Here is an 11,996-nt window from a genome sequence, read left to right as displayed (position 1 = left end):
ATTTCTTCTTTTGCCTATAGAGCCAGCAATAACCCCTACATGACTGCATAGAAATTTCAGAACAGCCAATAGAATATTAAGAGGACATGTTCTTGCAAAAGAACAGAAAACTCAAATACAAAGCCCAAAGAAGGTATAAAAAAAAACTCCACTCTCAATTCCATTTTGTCAGCTGTCCCAAAATCACATGTGGTTGGTAGTTTTGCATCATCAATAAAGGGAACCTTTCTTTCCAATCAGCCTCCGTATTTCTAGTGTTTTTGTCCCAGCTTGAAAATGAATTAGATGGATATTTCTTCTTCCAACAAACACATACATATAGAAAGACCAAAAAAACCCAAACACCATTCTCTGGTCCTCCCCTTCCCTCCCACCCCCACAAATCTAGGCTACCCTGAAGAATAATGCTTAGTGGTAGCACCTTAGGCCCAGCCTTGGTGCTACCACCAAACATTATTCTTCAGTCTTTGGTCATAAGGTCAAAAATCACTTTTTTTGCCATGACATAAAAAAAGATACTGAGACTAGAGTGCAAAGAAGAGCAACAAATTGTGGGACTAGAGACTAAAACATATAAAGAATGGTTGCTGGAATGGAATATGCCTAGATTAATGCAAATTAATGAAAAGAAGCAGGGGTGGGATTCAACCGGTGTTACTACTGGTTCTACCGGCTCTATAGCACTGGGCAGAACCGGTAGCATCCCACCCCTGAAAAGAAGGACCAGGGATGACATGATAACAGTGTTCCAATATCTCGGGGGCTGCCACAAAGAAGAGGGAGTCAAGCTGTTCTCCAAAGCACCTGATGGACAGGACAAGAAGCCATGGGTGGAAACCAATCAAGGAGAGAAGCAACTTAGAACTAAGGAGAAATTTCCTGACAGTGAACAATTAATCAGTGGAACAACTTGCCTCCAGAAGTCGTGAATAGTCAAACACTGGAAGTTTTTAAGAAGAGGTTGGACAGCCATTTGTCTGAAATGGTGTAGGGTTTCCTGCCTAGGCAGGGGGTTGGACTAGAAGACCTCCAAGGTCCCTTCCAATCGTGTTATTGGGTTAAGCCTGGGCCTCAACTTCAACCTAGAGCCACCCTTGCCCTTAAAAAGGCCACTTCATTCCAGAATGAACACCAATGGACAATGAAAACAATACAAAGAATTTTTGGGAAAGGCAGATTTATTATAGCAATGGTTCAACACACAAGTGTTAAAAATTCAATTTCTTATGCATTTTTCTGGAGCTGCCTTTTGTTCAGCTACTCTGAGCCAATGTTTAACACTCTAGCTACTGTCATTACATTTCAGTAGCCTTTATACTCCAAACAGCCAAATGTTCAACTAATTATTTTCACCGTATAGTTTTAGTAATGAGTAAATGAACACTAATCTCAAGCAGGCTAATAAACCTACCTAAATTATAGTCTTTGACAGTGCATTTAAAGCTGACATATAACCTTATAAACACTCAAATTAATTCATGACCTTCAATTCATTATTAAAGCACTTCAAAGACAGAGGCATTCGTTGAGAAATCTTTGCACTTAAAAGAAGTTGAGTTAAGCATTGGAAGGATTGGTTTAATAATATAGATAACAAAAGGGAGTTTGATGCCCTGTAAATAGATAAATAGCATGTCACAGATCCACAAAGCAGTTTCCTGTTGAGATATAATAATTGTTTGCAAGAATTGTTTTCTTTTTTTCTTCAACAATCCCATTCTCTCATAATAAGTTTTCTGAAAGGAGGAAGTGGGAAAACATTTTAACAACAACAGATTTTTTTCCCCTTCACTTCTGTGAGAAAAGACCGTGGACTGGTATGTTACAGATATAGTATAGCTAATTGTATATATGTATTATTTTTTGTTTAAGGTTTTTAATATAAATAATAGCAACATTCTTCAGATGAGTAAAGGACTAAAAATTCTAGTTAAAGTAAAAAAATATGAGAACTGAAATGTATTTCTTTTCCAACCAAGTTACCAACTGTTATGATTCACTTAACAACTGTGGCAAGAAAAGTCATAAAAATGGGACAAAACTCACTTAATGTCTCACTTAACAACAGAATTTTTGGGCTCAGTTGTGGTCGTAAGTCAAGGATTACCTGCATTATCAGTAGACCACATCAACATTGCCAGAAATGATTTGAATTAAACCTTGGGTTCTTTTAGAGACTATTAATCCCCTACCATGCAAATTACATTCTTAGATTCATAAGATTTCAGCATCAGTGAAAAAGGAACTGACCATAATGGAACCATGATGATTGTATATCATGACAGTCTGACATTGGATCAGTCATGTGACCAACCCAATTTGACTAGCTTTTTGTGACAGACATTAAGCAAATGTACCAGTGATGGGATTCAATTTTTTTTACTACCGGTTCTGTGGGCATGGCTTGGTGGGCCTGGCAGGGGAAGGTTACTGTAAAATCTCCAGTCAAAGGTAGTATTTGCCAGTTCTATGAACTACTCAAAATTTCCACTACTGGTTCTCCAGAACTTGTCAGAACCTGCTGAATACCACTTCTGGAATTCACCAGTTGTAAAATGACCCCTGTGGCACGATTTTGCCAAAAGAGCAGAAGTTTACTTCCGGTTTTTGGCAAACCATCATAAAATGGCCATAAATATGGCTGGGTTGCCAACCCGCAGAGGTGCAGTCAAGCGACTATTGGGGGAGAGGGCAAAAGTCAGAACTCAGGAACCAGGTCATACAAATTGTCCTTGATTTACAGCAGTTCATTTAGTGGCTTTTTGAACTTACAACGAAAAAAGTCACTTATGACTGTTTTTTAAACACTTAAGACCGTTGATAGGATCTCCATGGTCATGTGCCCAAAATTCAAATGCTTGGCAACTGACTCATATTTATGCGGTGTCCCGGGGTCATCTGATCACCTTTTGCGACCTTCTGACAAGCAAATGTTAATGGAAAGCTAGATTCACCTAACAACCGTGTTCCTAATAATAACTGTAGCGATTCACTGAATAACTGTGGCAAGAAAGGTCAGAAAATGGAGCAAAACTCGCTTAACAACTTTGCAACAGAAACTTTGGGCTCCAGTATGGTTGTAAGTCAAGGACCACCTGTAATTCCCTTTTGACAGGAAGGTCGTAACTTTGACTGGTTGGTAAGCAAACAGGCCTAAGTTGAGGAGTGCCTGTATAGAAGCTATTGTAGTTCAACAGGGTGGGAAGAAAAGTATTTCTATTGTAATATAATAGTTGACTATGTTTAACAGAACGATGTATGGGTGCATGTATAAATGTGTGCTTTTATATAGTACATCACATGGATGTCTATATATAAGCACATATGTAAGTGCAGGGGCAATTAGCAATTTTTTTTTTGGAATATTTATTTATTTATTTTTGTCAATTGCTTACAAGATAATAGGTACAAGTAAAAACATAGTTATGAATACATGGATACATATAAGAAAAATAAAAAGAAACAATAGGACAGGGATGGTAGGCACGTTGGTGTGCTTATGTACGCCCCCTACAGACCTCTTAGGAAAGGGGTGAGGTCAATAGCAGACAGTCTAAGGTTAAAGTTTTTGGGGTTTGGGGAAGAAACCAGAGAATCAGGTAAAGTATTCCAGACACTGACCACTGTTGCTGAAGTAGTATTTCCTGCAATCAAGTTTGGTGCAATTAACCTTGAGTTTGTATCTATTGTTTGCTCTTGTGTTGTTATGATTGAAGCTGAAGTATTCATTGACAGGTAGGACATTGCAATGTATGATTTTATATACTATACTCAGATCAGACTGAAGGAGACGTAGTTCTAGATTTTCTAGGTCTAGAATTTCAAGTCTGGTGGTATTCTGCAACGAGTAGAGGAGTGGAGAACTCTTCTTGATAAATATTTCTGGACTTTATCAACTGTGTTAATATCAGATACATAATGTGGGTTCCAGACTGATGAGCTGTATTCGAGTATTGGTCTAGCAAATGTTTTGTATGCTGTAGTTATTAGTGTAATATTTCCAGAGAAAAAGCTACGTAAGATTAGGTTAACAACTCTTAACACCTTTTTGGCTATGTAGTTACAGTGGGCTCTAGCACTTAGGTCATTAGAGATGAGTACTCCAAGATCCTTGACAGAGTTTGGATCATCAACAAGGTCTTGACTGTTCAGCCTGTATTTTATTTTCTGGGTTTTTTTTGCCAATATGTAGGACAGAGCATTTATTTGTTGAGATTTGAAGTTGCCATTGGTTTGACCATTCTGATACATAGTCAAGGTCTTTTTGAGGGGTAGCAGTATTGTCTGTGGTGTTGAATAGCTTTAGAATTTAGAATAGACAGCTGGGAGGGCAGATGAGTGGTCTGTAATCCAGACTGAATAATTTGAAAGTTATTGTCAGAGTGTTTTAGTCTGGAAAGGATCTTAAACCACCTTAAGAGTTTAAGCCAGCCTGTACACAGGATATGAGCACAGGATAAATGACAAGCGCCCTAAAACTCATTTAATAATTGGGTAAGCAAGAAAGAATATAGGGTTATTATGCCTGAATCCTTTCCTTTATTGAACTCAGTCTCACCGATTGCCCTGGTTGCCAAAATGGTTAGTTTTGCAAACAGAATATGAAATCTCCAGCAGGAGTAAAAAAAAAAAAAATTAATCACTGGGGGTGAGCAGAAACCAATAAGCATAAATCACTTTTCTATTGTATCTTAGAAGCTCCTCTGAGAACTGTCGTGAGAAACTCTGGAGTTTTGAGAAAGGAGCACATAAGGCTGGGAAAACATTGATAAATATTTACATAACAACATTTCTCAAATTCGGAGAGCATCATTAGGTATGAATGATAAAAACACTAGGAAGCCACCTGCTAAAAACAACAAGCTAATCAGCCTGGGAAAGCCACCTGCTAAAAACAACAGGATTTTAAAAAGATACTTTCTCAGTCTTTCTGCTTGTAATCCATCATTTGTTTTCTTAATGCTTTAACGACTTCCTCCTCCTTTCAATGCAACAACCAGTCTACAGTTGGGAATTTTCATGAGAAATAATTCAGCTAAAAGTTAAATTAGGTTTGATTTGGTATGCTGGATTTCTACCAGCGGAAGTTTATGGACATCAAATTTAGCTAGTCTAGAGAAAAGAAGGTTTTGGGGGACATGATAGAAGTATTCAAATACTTGAGGGGCTGCCACAAAGAAAAAGAGGGTCAACTTATTTCCAACGCACCAGAAGGCCAAAGAAGAAACAATGGATGGAAACTAATCAAGGACAAAAGCAACCCTGGAATTGAACTTTCTAACAGTGGGAACTGTTCTCTAGTGGAAGTTGTGGGTGTTTTTAACACTGAAACTTTTCTAAGAAAAGACTACATAGCCACTTATGTAAAATGATATAGTATTTCCTGCATGACCAGGGGCCTGGACAAGAAGACCTCCAAGCCAAGTTCCCTTCCAGCTTTATTATATTCTAGCTGAGATATCCTGGAGGAATAGCTTTGTTATGTCTTTGGGACTGGTTGGAGTCCCCAACCAGGTCCGCTGTTTGAGCGGGAGCACCAGCCGCTCCCATTGGCTGGCACCGTTTGACAGCCGGCTATAAAAGGCGGCTGTCGAGCAGTGCCAGCTCCGTTGCCGCCAGCTAGCCTGCCTAGCGAGAAGGCAGACGCGGCAACCCTTTATTCATTGCAATAAAGCCTTTTACGTTTCACTCTGGTTCAGCCTCGTTCCTCTGCCGCTCTACAACACTGGCGACGAGGGCGGGATGCGATCAGAGGCTACCAGTAGTGCGATTTCGAAGAGCTGAAGCCACATAGAGCGAGCCACGGGCGCTGAAGCCGCCGATGCTCACAAAGAGCGTGAAATTCAAAAGCCTCCGGGTTTGAGCTGTAGTCACTAGAGCGAAGTCACAGGCGCTGAAGCCGCAGCCGCCGGCGCTCACAAAGGGCGCGAAATTCAAAAAAGCCTCCGTAGCCGGAGAGACAGACACCGCCTGATAAGCGCAGCCGCAAGCGCTCTTCTAAGAGCGCGAATTTTGAATCAAGACTGAAGGGACGAGCCCTGCCGTTTCCAAAATGAATGCCAATCCGACATTCCCGCCATTCAAGCCAGCCGAGGAAACGTGGGACTCATACAAAAAACGTTTCAGCTACTTCCTCGATGCCATCGGTTTAGCAGATGCTGCTGAGCACAGGAAAAATCCTATTTCCTCAGCTACTGTGGGGCTGCGGTTTTTGACACCGCTACAGCACTAGTTGCTCCTCGCGCTATCAGGAGCATTCCGTGGGATGAACTCCAAGAGATCCTCTCCAACCACTACTCACCTAAGCCATCCCAGATAGCCAGGAGATATGCTTTCCGAACCAGAAAACAGGCTGAGGGAGAGTCAATTAATGAGTATGTGGCAGCTCTGAGGACAGCTGCCTTACAGTGTGGTTTCAGAGACTACCTAGAAGACATGTTATTAGACCAGATCATCTGTGGGGTTAGAGACCTTAGGCTTCAAAGACGTTTGCTAGCAAAAAAGGACTTAAACCTAGCTTTAGCCGTGGAGGAAGCCCAAGCTGCTGAGCTCTTTGCCCAATCAGCAGCTGAAATTCAAGGAACTCCTGTAAAACCCAGCAGTTCCACCATCCATTCAGAGAAAGTTTTCCTTGAAGAAGACCCCATAGACTCAACAGACATTAACCGCCTTAAGCAACAAAAGCCTTCACAGGTAGGAGTAGGACAGAGAAACAACTTCACCCCCAAGCAACCTCCCATTTGCCTAACTTGCGGGGGCTCCCACTCTAGGGCATCCTGCAGGTTTAAGAACGCCATCTGCCTGAATTGTCAAAAGAAAGGCCACCTCACTAGAATCTGCCAAGCAGGGCGAACCTTTCCTCAAAGACCTCCACCACCTAATACTTTCCAAAGGCAAGTGGAGGACTGCTATACCTGCTACCACGCTAACCAAACTTCCCAGACTCCTAATAAAATCAGTATTTCTGTTTCTTTAGAAGGTAAGCCCTGCAGGATGGAAGTAGACACGGGATCTGCACTTTCAATCATCTCCTGGGAAACCCTAAAGAAGATTCATCCCAGATTTGCGAAGAAGAAGCTGCAGAGATGCCACCTGACACTGCGGGACTACCAGGGCAAGAACATTCCTGTCCTCGGAAAGGCAAGTTTTTAGTTCAATTCCAAGCCTTTAAAGGCCGTTTGCCTTTGGTGGTTGTTAATGGTGCCCTCCCCAGTCTGTTGGGGCTAGATTGGTTCCCCTCCCTCGGCCTTAGTGTAACTGGGATCCATGCTGTCTCAACTTCTGACGTAGACGCCCTATTCTCAGATTACTCTGATGTTTTCAGCAGCGAGCTGGGTTGTTATTCTGGCACCCTCATCTCCTTCTCTGTGGACCCCCAGGCAATTCCTCTTCACCTTAAGCCACGCAGAGTGCCTTTCGCCATCCGTCCCAAGTTAGATTTAGAATTAGATAAGTTACTAAAGCAAGGGGTGTTAGAACCAACTGACTTTGCCAAATGGGAGACCCCCATAGTCACCCCACTCAAGAAAGATGGCAGTTTAAGAATCGCGCAGACTATAAGACCACCCTCAATCGATTATCTACAGGTCAGCGCCTACCCTGTCCCTGTTATTCAACACCTGTTACACACCTTCGAACCCAGCACCATCTTTGCCAAATTAGATATGTCCCAGGCATACCAACAGTTCCCTGTGGATGATCAGACAGCTGAGTTACAAACCATAGTCACACATAGAGGGCATTCAAGTGCAAACGCCTCCAATTCGGCGTAAGTGTAGCCCGGGTATATTCCAATCCCTCATGGAAAGGATTCTCCAAGGTCTCCCAGGGGTTGTCCCTTACTTCGATGACATTTTAGTCTCAGCAATTGACCGACCTCAGCTCATACAGAGGGTCAGAGCAGTCCTAGAGAAGTTTAGGCAGCATGGCCTCAAACTTAAAAGGGAGAAGTGCGCCATCGCCACTAGGCAAGTGGACTTTCTGGGGTATAGGATAGATGCCTCTGGCATTCACCCAATCGAATCCAAAGTAAAGGCTATCCATGAGGCGCCTACACCAACTAATAAGACGGAGCTCCAAGCCTTTCTGGGGCTACTAAACTTTTACGCCTCATTTCTCCCGCACAAAGCATCTATTGCTGAACCCTTACACAGACTGTTAGACAAAGAATCCCCCTGGCATTGGGGACCCAAAGAAGCCCATGCCTTCAAGTCAGTCAAATCCTTACTCACATCTGATGCAGTCTTAATCCAATTTGATCAACGACTTCCCCTGGTCCTAGCTGCTGATGCATCCCCTTTGGGATTGGGGCTGTTCTGAGCCACAGGCTTCCCAACGGTTCCGAGGCACCAATCGCTTTCTTCTCTAGGACCTTCTCTACTGCAGAAAGGAACTACAGTCAAATTGATAAGGAGGCCTTGGCTGCAGTAGCTGCAGTAAAAAGTTTCATGAATTTTTGTTTGGGCACCATTTCGAACTTATAACCGACCATAAACCACTCCTGGGGCTGTTATCAGGGATAAGCAAACCCCACAGGTACTATCACCTAGAATGACCAGGTGGACTTTGTTCCTGGCCGCTTATTCATTCAAGTTGGTGCATCGCCCTGGAAAAACTTGAGTCACGCCGATGCCCTTAGTCGCTGCCCCTACCAGTCCCAGTCGAAGACCCAGCACCTGTTCATGCCATTTTTGAAGTTAACGAACTTAAATTGCCGGTTACAGCCGAGGACATTGCTGTGCACTCAAAAAAGACAGAATAATTGCCCAAGTTATGGACTGGGTGGGAAGGGGTGGCGGAAACACAATACACCGCTGACTTTGCTCCTTTCAAAACCCGTAAGCAGGAATTGTCGAAACTACAAGGATGTCTGTTGTGGGGGACAAGGTAGTCATCCCAGCCACTCTTCATGTACCCATCCTAAAGGTACTTCACGAGGGCCACCCGGGCATCGTAAGGATGAAGGCTCTGGCCCGCAGCTACGTTTGGTGGCCCGGCATGGATGCCCAAATCTCCAACTGGGTAAGCTCATGCCAACCTTGCCAAGAAACCAGGGCTGCCCCACCAGCAGCCACGCCTACCAAGTGGGAGAGTGCTGGTGGTCCTTGGTCTCGCCTGCACATCGACCTGGCTGGACCAGTACATGGCAGGACCTTCTTGGTTGTCGTAGACTCTTATTCCAAATGGATAGACTTGGCCCTACTACCTCGACAACCACTCAAGCAATTGTTAAGGCCCTGACCCGCTTCTTCGTTACCCATGGGCTCCCTGACACACTGGTGTCTGACAATGGCCCCCAGTTCACATCATGTGAGTTTAGCATGTACGTTGCCAACTTGGGCTTCAGACACATCCTTACAGCCCCCTTTCACCCCGCTAGTAACGGGATGGCTGAGAGGGCAGTCAGGTCAGCAAAAGAGGCACTTGCCAGGTTTGGCCAGGAAAACTGGCATTCCAAACTGTCATGTTACCTCCTGAGCCAACATACGACGCCATGCACCGCTACAAATAAATCCCCTGCCGAGCTCTTGATGGGGAGACGCCTTAGGACCACCCTGGACAGGTTGCACCCCCACTACTGCCCGGACACCCCTTTAGGATCTGACAGTTTGGTCAGGGACTTTGCCTTGCATGACCTGGTGTACGCCAGGAATTATGCAGGGGATCCTCTGTGGGTACCAGGTCAAGTTGTGTCAGTCACAGGTCCTAGATCCTACAGGGTCCTCCTGGAAGATGGACGCCTGTGGCGCAGGCACGTGGACCAGCTCAGAAGGCGATGGAGAAGCACAACTGATACCAACCCAGCCCAACCTCCTAGCACCGAGGACTCCCTGCCGGTACCAACCTACCCAGTCGGGAGCTCCCTGCAGGATCCGATCTACCCCATCGACCAGGAGAGTTTGCTGGAGGGCCCAAGCTGTCAACAAGGGACACCGAACCAACAGCCTAGCGAACCTGTCTGCCGGCCGGACCAAGCGACTCGCCAAGGTCAGCCCGAACATGGGGACTTACCTAATTCACAGAGCACCACACCTGACCGAACCCACTTCCCAACAACCTCCGAGACAATTCCCGGGGGCAAGGACTTGACGCCAGCCAGCAGCTTGCCCGGGTTGCGACGTTCTGGCCGCCAGCGCAGACAACCAACTTACCTGAAGGACTACGCATGCTCCCAGCTGGGGGAAAGGAGTGTTATGTCTTTGGGACTGGTTGGAGTCCCCAACCAGGTCCGCTGTTTGAGCGGGAGCACCAGCCGCTCCCATTGGCTGGCACCGTTTGACAGCCGGCTATAAAAGGCGGCTGTTGAGCAGTGCCAGCTCCGTTGCCGCCAGCTAGCCTGCCTAGCGAGAAGGCAGACGCGGCAACCCTTTATTCATTGCAATAAAGCCTTTTACGTTTCACTCTGGTTCAGCCTCGTTCCTCCGCCGCTCTACAACAAGCTTCAATGTCAAGAAGTTAATAAGTGATTGTACTGTTTAAAGAAAACCCCCACTTTTTTCAGTCTTAGACGTTGCTTCATTTCTAGGAATGGCACCAAAATCCTGTTATTAATAGACTCAGTCTATTACTTTACAGGCTGAAGCATCCTGAATTCAGGTCAATGAATTAAAAGCACAGTGAGTCCTCAACTTGCAACCACCAGAATTTCTGTTGCTAAGTAAGGCGTTGTTGGGTTGCATCCAATTTCATGACCTTTTTTGCCATGGGTGTTAAGTGAATCATGAATCACACAGTTGAGGGGTCCTTGGTGCTCTCTGAGCTTGGTTGTTTTCGTGCAAACGTTTCATTACCCAAGCTAGGTAACATCATCAGTGCTAGTGATGCTGTTAATAATGATGGTGTTGCCTAGTTTGGGTAATGAAACCTCTGTAAGAAAACAGCCAAGCTCAGAGAGCACCAAAGAGCCCTCTTATCAACCCTGAACTACAAACATTCTCCTTTATTGTTAAGCGAATCCAGCTTTTCCCTTTGATTTTGCTTGTTGGAAGCTGGTTAGGAAAGTCACAAATGGTGATCACATGGACCATTTGGGGTGGGGTGGTGTAACCATCATAAATACAAGCCAGTTGTCAAGCATCCTAATTTTGTTCATGTGACAATGGGGATGCTGCTACAGTTGTAAGCAAGAACTAGTGGTAAGTTATCTATCTGTGGAGATTCTCAGCCATCCAGGTTATGGTTGTCCCAAAGGTGCTTTTTCAAGATTTTCTGGTTTTTCTTTGAAGACGTTTTGCTTCTCATCCAAGAAGCTTCTTCAGCTCTGACTGGATGGTGAGGAATGGAAGGATTTATACTCCTTGCAGACAACTGGCCATTTGCATCTTTTAAGAGAGTCATTGAGGCCATATGCAGATCTGTACACTGGGGAAACAAAACAACTACTTCATAAATGAATGGCCAACATAGGAGAACAAACCCATCAGGATTAGATGCAGCAGTGCACCTGCATTTGAAAGACAAAGGCCACTCTTTTGAATCAGCAAAGTCCACATTTTGGACAGAGGACTGCTGATTTGAAAGCGGGGTCAAACAGACCGCCTATGTCAAAACTGAACGGCCCACTCTCCACAGAGGTGGGGATACGACATCATCGGTCTACAACACAGTCCCTTAAAGGACAGCTCCAAGAAAGCTCCACTCCCATTTGCATTACTCAGGTGATTCTGAGGACACAGATAAACCTCCAGGTAAGGGGTGAGATTCAACTGGTGTTACTACCAGTTCAGTTAGAATGCGTTTGGCTGTGCATGCGTGTACAGCATTTACAAAAAATGCTTAAGCTGTGCCACCCGGGCAGCTGACAAGTGCTGCGCACGGGTGTGCAGCGTTTGAAAATCCTTTTCTTTCCTGCTTTTTCAACCTCAGCTGTGCCGCACAAAGCAGCTGAGGTTGATAAAGCAAGAAATAAAGGACAGCCAAGAGCCCAGAAGGGCGGGCAGGTGGGTCAAACAGATGACCAAAAGGTCATTGCAGCAAACCGGTTTTGTGTCTGCTGC

The sequence above is a fragment of the Pseudonaja textilis genome, chromosome Z (assembly GCF_049901715.1).
Source record: "Pseudonaja textilis isolate UNSWEBS1 chromosome Z, rPseTex1.2, whole genome shotgun sequence".
Classification (NCBI taxonomy): domain Eukaryota; kingdom Metazoa; phylum Chordata; class Lepidosauria; order Squamata; family Elapidae; genus Pseudonaja; species Pseudonaja textilis.
The sequence above is the reverse complement of the archived record's forward strand: the minus strand, read 5'-3'. Positions refer to the sequence as shown.